General features: G+C 39.9%; 1 protein-coding gene and 1 pseudogene across 1 annotated transcript in view; one reads left to right on the plus strand and one right to left on the minus strand.

Annotated features, from left to right (window-relative positions):
• Positions 1-9836, minus strand: part of ENTREP2 (endosomal transmembrane epsin interactor 2) — a gene marked incomplete at its 5' end in the record, with an annotated part of 641425 nt that overhangs the window by 321879 nt on the left and 309710 nt on the right. The window lies entirely within an intron of this gene.
• On the plus strand, positions 1720-1883 carry LOC111819808 (40S ribosomal protein S29 pseudogene; annotated as a pseudogene).

Consider the following 9836-nt stretch of genomic DNA (forward strand, 5'->3'; position numbering starts at 1 on the left):
TTCACAGGGCTTATTTACGTGGCATACTGGCAAACCGGAATATAAACTAACAATACACACAAATTGGAAACATCCCCAGGCTGCTGGAAACAGGAAGAAGGTAGTGTTTTAACTTTCTACAGAATGAAAAACGAACTGTGACAACACAATGAATTCACAGCAAGCGGCAGGGATATCAGCACGTGAACCTGTCATAAGTTAATGTGAGCTGTTTTCCCATTTTGTGCAGACACTAAAAGCCATCTGATCCCTGACCAGAGATATCTCTGTTTAACATTTCCCCACACTACAAAATACAAGATTTACAAAACAAGCTAGAACTGTATTATTTTATACAATTATTCAAAATAGGAGACCAAGCTAAGTTATTCGCTTTACAAAATTAGGCATCAACAAATACTGTCTATAGTTAATGGAATAAGAAATTGAAATTTAAGTATATTATTTTATGTTATAGATTTAACCAAGAAAGAAAATAAAGATAGCATGCAAGTGTATTAGAAGATATTCTATTAGCTATCAAATAGAAAGTCAAGAGGTAAATGAGGAAAGCTGGCAAAACAAGAAATGGTAGTACAATCAGATTACTTGGTGACATAGAGGCAGCCACCAGAATTAAAATCAAATTATTAAAATTTCTGCCCCTGGAGAACAGAGGTAGACGAGGTAGTTAAAGGAGATGAAGAAAGTGACTCTTCATAATCAGCTCCTCTATACCAGATCGTCTGCTTATTTTCCTTTGAGTTCTGAACCTCTTACTTATTAGGCAGTCATTATTCAGAATATTCTGTATACTTACCCTTTCCTGAATACACTTTTGGCATACCTCTTCTGATTAGTGGTTCACCTTTTTACTTCTATGGTATTTTTCTGATGTAAAGAATTTTTGTATTTTTCTTTATGTTCTGTCTTTTTATCTTGTTTTCCTTTTCAATATCAAGCCTTTAAACCATTACTTTTATGTCTTGAGCAAGGCAGGGTCTAATTTTAGTCTTCATCTTTGTTCATACGGATAGTCAGTTCTATACATGGCTTTTATTGAATAGTCCATCCTTGCCCCACTGATTTATAGCATCGTTTCTGCTATAAGTCAAATCTCAGCATTCTTGGGTCTGTTCTGGGCTCTATTCTGTCCATTAATCCATTCAATCTCTATACTGTGGCTTTATTATAAACCTCAGTATCTGGTAGAGAGAGCTCCATTTGCTAGTGCTCTTTCAACATTAGCTTGGCTATTCTTGTATCTTTACTCTTCCATATGAGAGCAGCTTGTTAAGTTTCACCAAAAACAAAAACAAACAAATTTTAAAAAAACCCAACCCACTGGAATTTTAGTGGTAATTGCACTTCATTTATGGGTTCATTTAGAAGGACTGCCATCTTTATAATACTGAATTTCCTTGCCTTGAATACGCTCTTTCATTTAATCAGGGCATCTTCTACATCCCTCACTAAAAGTCTTGTGTATCATGTATTAAATTTAATTGTAGGCATTTCCTGTCGGAACTGACTTGATGGCAACAGGTTTGGTTTTTGGTTTTTGCAGGTATTTACAGTTTTTATTGTTAATGTGAATAGGACTTTTTAATTACATTTAAAAATTACAATCTTCATATTGATTTCTGCTATTATGTATAAATGCTGTTGGTTTTTTGAAATTTGATTATATCTAATCCTATTGGTTCTACCCTTTTGCCTTGGTGCCTCCTTCAAAGCAAGATGGGTCACCAGCGGCTCTACTGGAGCCACCCACGAAAATTCGGCCAAGGTTCCCGCTCTTGCCACATTTGCTCAAACCCACATGGTCTGATCCCTAAATATAGCCTCAATATGTACTGCTCCATCAGTACATGAAGGATATAGGCTTCTTCAGGTTGGACTAACTGATTTTCTTTGAATGGATTATCCAAGACATCTATCCAAGAAAAGAAACTATACCAATGCTTTGTACATAAAATAAAAAATCTTCAATTATGACTGTTTAAAATGTGAATGGAATAATTAATTGGTAATAAAAATCTTTTTAAAATTAAGAACAATCTTATTTATCCTAATAGTTTGTAGACGCTATTGGATTTTTTACGTAGATAAGCACTCTGTGAATAAAGATAATTATGTTTTTTTCCTTTAAAATTCTTATACTTGCATTTAATTTTTTTGTTGACTAATTGTCTTGGCTAAAATTGTCCGAACAAAGCTGAATAGTCATGATAACAAGAAGCACTCTCATATTTTTCCTAATTTAATTTCTAATGTTCTAAAAATTATATGTAACATATGCTATAGGTTTTTGGCCCTGGTGGTGCAGTAGTTAAGAACTTGGCTGCTAACGAAAAGGTCAGTAGTTTGAATTCACCAGTTGCTCCTTAGAAACCCTATGGGGCAGTTCTACTCTGTCCTATAGGGTCGCTATGAGTCAGAATCGACTCGACAGCAACAGGTTTGGTTTTTTTTGGGTTACAGGTCTTTGGTAGATATCCTTTATCAGGTTAAGGGAGTTCTTCTCCTAGTTTTCTAAGATTTGTTTTCGTATTATGAAAGGGTATTAAATTAGAATAAATGCTTTTGTAACATTTATTGAGAAAAACATATGGCTTGTCATTTTAAATTTTTTAATGTGGAGAACTGATGGATTTTCAAAGTTAATTCATTCTTTATTCCTAAAATAGATTGTATTTAAACTACAATGTATTTTAATATAGGTTCCTAGAATAGATTTGCTACTATTTTAAGGGTTTTGTTTTGTTTTTTTAAAATCTTTGCTCATTAATGGAATTGGCTTATAGTTTTTCTTTTCCTCCACTTCCCCCATCTACTTTTGCTATTGTATTAAAACAGATTAATAAAATAAGTTGAGTAGTTTTATCCCCTTTTTCTATTAACTATTCCTTAAAGATTTGCTAAAATTTATCTTTAAAATCATCTAATCCTGGTGTCCATAAAGGAACAGGGAGATTTGTACTCCTATTCAATTTCCTTAATAGGGTTTTCTGTTTCTTCTTACATTAAATCTGACTATATTATTTATTAAAACCAGTAATTTAATACAAATTTTCAAATTGATTGGCATCCAGCTTATATTATTACCATATGATATCTGAAATCTTCATTACATTGTTACGGTCCCTTTTCATTTCTACATTATTCATACATTTCTTCTCTCTTTTATCTTAAGTATTAACACCAGAAATTTATGTCCTTATAACTCTTTTCAAGAATTTTTGGGCTTTTATAATATCTCCATTGTTTCTTGCCTTTCTATTTCATTACTTCTCTTTTAATCTTACTTAAATTCATTCTATTTTTTGCAGCTTTATGTATTTACTTTGATTAACAATTACAAATGAGAATTTAAGCTTAACTCTGGTGTTTGTAGACTCCGAAAACCAAACTCTGAAAAAGGAAAAAAACCAACACCACAAAACCTAGAAGATCCCTCCAAAAGTTTGCAGTACCTCTTAATATCCAGTAAGAGGTAAGAGAGCTTGTCAGTATTTCATTCATTTAATAGACAATGGAGTCTGTACTATAAGCCATGTGCTGAATTAGGCACTGAGGATGTGTAAGATAAGAGTTTACATTCCAAGAGGAAAACAGAAATTAAAAACTAAAAATAATAACAATAATATAAACAATAATACCAACAACAACTAACATTTGTTTCTTACTTTTTAGAATGCTCTTTAGAAGCAAGGATGGCAAGACTTCGGCTCTCTTACTTGGGACACATCATCACGAAAGACCAATCACTAGAAAAGGACATCATGGTCAGCAAAAACGAGGGAAACCCTCAATGAGATGAACTGATAAAATAACCACAACAACGGACTTATACACATCAGCAATCATGAAGAAGGCGCAGGACTCGGCAAGAGGTTGCTATGAGTTGGAGCTGACGCGACAGCACTATGACTGTGCCCATTTTACAGATGAAAGTACCCTGGAATGGAGAGGGTTTCTATGTGAATCATTATCTACAGCCATGAGCACAACATGGAGAGTTTTGCTGTCCTTAACGGAAGTTTTGCTGTATTTTTAACAGCTGCCAAAGCAAACAGGGCACTGTGATCAGAGTTACATGATTGTTTTCCTGCTTGTAACACTATGTTCTGAAGCCCTTTGGTTTCAGGAAAGCAGCTTTTCTCCTTCACTTGCCACCTTCGTGGCTGCCTTTCTCACACGGCCTCTACTCCGTCATCTGTCCAATGTCTATCCCTAGCTCATTAATCATCTGACAGATTTACTAACTCGCTCATCAACCCACCATTGATGGGCCTGTCCTCCTTCATCTGTCCTCCGCCCCGGCTGCCACTCATTCTGACATGCCAATGGCCCATCATCATTTGCCAGCCAAACCAGGGCTTTTCTGGTAGCTGCTATTATCTCATTTGTCAGATGATTTTGTTCCTTTTTGCTTATTAACCTCCCTGTGGTTATTTCCTAGGTCTTTTTTTCTTGTTCCCCTGGGCCATCCATTTGGCTCATTTGTTTGTTATCCTATTCTATTACTCACTATTCATCACTTGACAGCTTTTCAGACTCCATGAGTCAAGATACAGAAACATTTCAATTTGATTTCTTGCTTCTATTAGATTAAATCCATCCAAGCTTTGCTCTATGACAAGTGACTTAGGATGTGCATGAGGATGACACTTAAATTAGAACGTGTTTGCATGGTGCATGAACTTCTGGAATAATATGCCCACTTCTCCTTCATAGGAAGGAAAACCCAGGACATCAGCAGCATTTTAAAGAATATCATGCAGCAGCATTTTTTAAAATATCAAAATAATCTATTCTCCTCACAGTACGAAAATGGCAATATGTTTTCTCCTAGGTGATTGAAAAGGGTTCTGGCTTTAGTCTCCTGAGGACTGATGTGTGCTTCAGGAAAAAGCTGGGACTCAGCACTGCACACAAAGCAGACCTGGTCATGAAGAGCGCACCAGACTGCACGTGGGTTCTGCACAGCCACATGGCAATGAGAGACGCTCAGAGTGGTCCTGCCTGGAGAGGCTGTGTGTGTGTGTGTGTGTGTGTGTGTGTGCACGTGCGCATGAATATGTGTGTGGTGTGTGTGACTGTGCAGTGTGTGTAAATGCATGTGTTCATGTGTATGTGTGTAGGAGGGTGTGTATGTGTGTTTGTGGTATATGTGTGTGGTGTGCATATGTGTGTGGTTGTGGATATGTACGTACATGTGTGCATATATATGTGGGTATGTGTGTGGTGTATATGTATGCGTGTGTATGTGGGGGGGAGAGTGTATATGTGTATGTGTGGTGTATGTGTATGCAAGTATGTGAGGGTGTGAGTATGTGTGTCTATGTGACTATGCATGTACGTGTGTGTCCTTCTATGTATGTAGGCATATGAGTATGTATGGTGAATGTACGTATGCAAGTTTACGCTGAGTTCTTCCCGTGTGCAAGGCTCTGCACCAAGCTCTCCAGATGCAACATCCCATTGAACTGTTACAACGTTCCCAATGTAAATACCAGTGCCCCCCATGCTCACTGGGTACTCTGTGCCATGCACATTCCTTGCCACCACCTGTGAGGTCAGTTCTAGTATTGTCCCCATTGCACAAACAAGTGAATGGAGGTTCATGGGCATGGGGTCATTCACCCAAGGCAGGAACTCTTGTTATCCCCATGTCACCAGTGGTGAAACAGGACGGAGAGAGGTTCAGAAGCTTGCTGACGGCCATCAGAGAATAGGAAATGGAGCCTACACTCTGAACCACATTACACTGCTTCCTAGTAAGTGAAGAACATATTTTTTTCAAGAATGTAGAAAAAGAAACACACACATACACAACTTAAATAAGACCATTCTAACACATGGGGTCACCATGGCTCATAATTGACCCTATGACAATGGTTCGGTTTTTGGTTTATCATAAGAGAGTGGGGATATGTTCTAAGACACTGCATTGGGGAGGGGGGGGCTTACTCTAAAACAGATACATTAATGAGAAAAGAAGAAATTCTTAGAAATTTTCCACGAATTTCCCAGAGAAAAAAAAGATGGCCTCTATGAAACATGAGTGGGTTTTAATAATAGAAGAGACAAGAATAGCTTGTGCTCAGAAGGAAACAGGCCAAGATAAGAAGAGACCTCGCAAATACAGAAAGCGAGACGCGCCAAATTATAATCTGCATTGGAAAGAAGAAAGAGCAAGCCAGATACAGCCACAAAAAAAGTTAATAAACAAAAATCAAAGTTATTCAAAATATTTGCTGGAAAGCAGTATTTTAATTTTTTTTTTCCAAATTACTAGATTTTTCTGTTTGCTCTCCAGACTCACCAATCGGCCTCTGCTGCTGTCTGGAGACTGGTCTTGAAGGACGCATGTTCAAAAACAAGGCTCCCTTGCCCTTGGCTGGTCCAGACAACAAGGGACAATGACAGAAGACAGGACTGGGCAGGAGAGAGCAGCCAGGGTATGTATTCCCTTCCTGCTGGGCCATGGGCTCTCAGTTGGCTGCATTCTTCTACCAACAGCCCCGAATCTATCAGATGGTCCTGTCCTGTGAGTTCAGATCTTTCTCCAGGCTCCAGGGCCTTGCCCTCCCTTTGCCTTCAACCTAAGGGGTGGTAACAGCACTTCTCTATCTTCTGCTGGTTTCTGTAGGCCAGGCCCACACCTGTGCAAACAGTCTCCCATTAAACTCTTGATTGCCCTACTTGAGTTGGCCATCCGCTTCCTGCTGGACCCTGGCGGATTCTGAGTGCATAAGGTACAAGGCATCTCCCACCTACTAGAACAAGGACAGAATACTGCATCTTCATCTGTTTTACAGACTGTGCTTCTGGACAATAATTTGAGTTTTTAAGGGTTCCATTGCTTAAAAAACAAAAAAGTTTAAAAACCACTGATGTAGAAGATAAACCTAAGAATCACTCACAACAATGCCAAGAAAGGGACCAAAAACAAACAAAAAAACCCGCGGCCATCAAGTCGATTCTGACTCACAGCAACCCTGTAGGACAGAGTAGAACTTCCCTACAGGGCTTCCAGAACTGTAATCTTTATGGAAGCAGGCAGCCACATCTTTCTCCCATGGAGGGGCTGGTGGCTTTGAACTGCCTACTTTTCAGTTAGCAGCCAAGTGCTTAACCACTGTGCCACCAGGGCTCCTTCAAAAAAGGGACACAGAGATGAAAACAGAGATAAAAAATCTCACACTGGGAGGATAAGAAGCAGAGATTAAAATGATCAATAAGGAGGTGGGGCCAAGATGGCGGAGTAACCAGACGCTTCCGGTGGACCCTCTTAACAATGAAGGACCAAAAAAACAAGTGAATCGATTATATATGGCAGTCTGGAAACCCTGAACATCAAAGACAGAGTTGAGGAACTGGACTCAGGAGCAGGAGGAGGGAGAGATGGTTCAGATGCAGCATGGAGTTGCCACACCTGACCCAGCAAAAGCCTGAGCCCTTCAGGCCTAATCAGCTTGGGGGTGAGCGGTAAGGCAGGCAAGCAGCCCTACTTGCGAGGTGCGTGTTCTGCACCGGGAGAGACCCAGCACCAGAGAGTCTACACAGCCACCCAGAACCAGTGAGAAGTAGCCCTGGATCGGAAAAAGATAAGTAATTGCCTACAGCCTACCACACGGATCAAAAACACCCTCCTTAGGGAAAAACCTCTCTCCCATTTACCTCCCTGCTCCCTGCTCTGCACCGGGTCCAGGACTGACTTCAGCAATTGCCAAGTCCCCTGGGCCAGAAGTAGGTTCCGTCACACACCTGGAGCCATTCTCCCTGCCTTGGAGAGTGAGGAAATGAACCAATGGGAAAAAATAAACTGCCAGCTCCACTAAGCCAGGAACCCAGGGTAGGCACAGCTCCTTTGCCCAGGCACAGGCATAAGGGATCCACAGACTCGGAGTGCCTTTCCTCCTGCATAGACTTGTGTGGGCCCATCTCAACAGCGCAGGCCTTCATTACCGCAGTACAACAGGGTATATACCAAAGTCTAACTTCAGCTGTTTCAGCTGTGAAGTGGCAGGTTCTTGACATTTGACACTGCTCTGCCCATTAAGCAGACTCTTCAACTATCCACATCAGGGGCCTGAGGACTGGTGGCTCTACCCACGCCACCTAGCCCCCGTGACAGAGGCCCATGCACAAAAGGTGGCCCCGAGTCCTTACACCCAACAGCATTAGGTGCTCACAGTCCGGCTGCAAAACTCACCCACCTATGCGCTGTGGAGAACAGGGACACGCCTTCTTCCTGGACACTCAGGGGAGGCTGTCAGCCCCCTGCCTTGCTCAGAGTGTGTCCCCCTGCTGCAGCCAGATGCCTGTGCCTACACCAATCACCCATGCCTGTCTAGGACTGTAAGGGAGAGCCTACACCACACACTGGATGGCTACCTACCTGGGCACCTAAGCTGAATCCATACAGAAGGAGTGGGTGGACTCCTGAGATCACATACCTAGTAACAAATCTAACCACCTGGGGACAGGACATTAGAGCTTCAAAGGTGCCAATAATCAAACTAGCTCATACGAGCAGCCTATTTGGGCATATCAAAACAAAACAAGAAGCTGGGACACAGTAAGCAAACAAAAAAAAAAATATAATAACTTATTGATGGCTTGGAGACAACAATTAGTATCAAATGACATAAAGAGCCAATCCATGATGGCTTCAGCAAGCTCCCAAAATAAAGAATCTAGAAATTTTCCAAAGGAGGAAAATTTCTTAGAATTACTGGAGGCAGAATACAAAAGATTAATACACACAACTCTTCAAGAAACTAGGAAGGAACTTAAGCAAAATGCAGAACACGCAATAGAGGAAATTAAAAAGATTAGAGAAGAGCATAAGGACAAATTTAACAGGCTGTAAGAATCCATAGAGAGACAGCAATCAGAAATCCAGAAGATTAACATTTAGATTTCAGAATTAGACAACTCAGTACAAAGTCATAGGAGCAGAATTGAAGCAATGGAAGTCAGAATAAGTGAGACTAAAGATAAAACACTTGACAACAACTTATCTGAGGAAAAATCAGGTAAAAGGATTTAAAAAAATGAAGAAACCCTAAGAATTATGTGGGACTCTATCAAGAGGAATAACCTACGAGTGATTGGAGTACCAGAACGGGGGGGATAACAGAAAATACAGAGAGAATTGTTGAAGATTTGTTGGCAGAAAACTTCCCTGATACCGTGAAAGGTGACAGTATATCCATCCAAGATGATCATTGAACCCCACATAAGGTAGATCCCAAAAGAAAGTCACCTAGACATATTATAATCAAACTTGCCAAAACCAAAGATAAAGAGAGAATTTTAAGAGCGGCTAGCAATAAACGAAAAGTCGTCTATAAACGAGAGTCAATAAGAATAATTCGGTCTACTCAGCAGAAGCCATGCAGGCAACAAGGCAATTGGATGACATGTATAAAGCCTTGAAGGAAAAAAAACTGCCAGCCAAGAATTATATATCTGGCAAAACTGTCTCTCCAATATGATGGCAAAATTAGGGCATTTCCAGATAAACAGAAGTTCAGGGAATTTGCAAAAATCAAACCAAAATTACAAGAAATACTAAAGGGAGCCCTCTGGTTAGAAAATCAGTAACATCAGAAAACAACCCAAGACTAGAACACAGGACAGAGGAACCAGATATCAACTCAGACAGGGAAGTCACAAAAGTAAATCGAAGCTAAAACACTGAAAATAGGGAAACAGATGTCAATACGTAAAACATGACAACATTAAAACAAAAAAGAGGGACTTAAAAAATGTAGACATAGATTTTTCATATGGAGAGGAAGTCAAGGTGCTATAAAGAAATAAAAGACTGGTATAAACTT

The sequence above is a fragment of the Trichechus manatus genome, unplaced genomic scaffold (genome assembly GCF_000243295.1).
Source record: "Trichechus manatus latirostris isolate Lorelei unplaced genomic scaffold, TriManLat1.0 scaffold00019, whole genome shotgun sequence".
Lineage (NCBI taxonomy): Eukaryota > Metazoa > Chordata > Mammalia > Sirenia > Trichechidae > Trichechus > Trichechus manatus.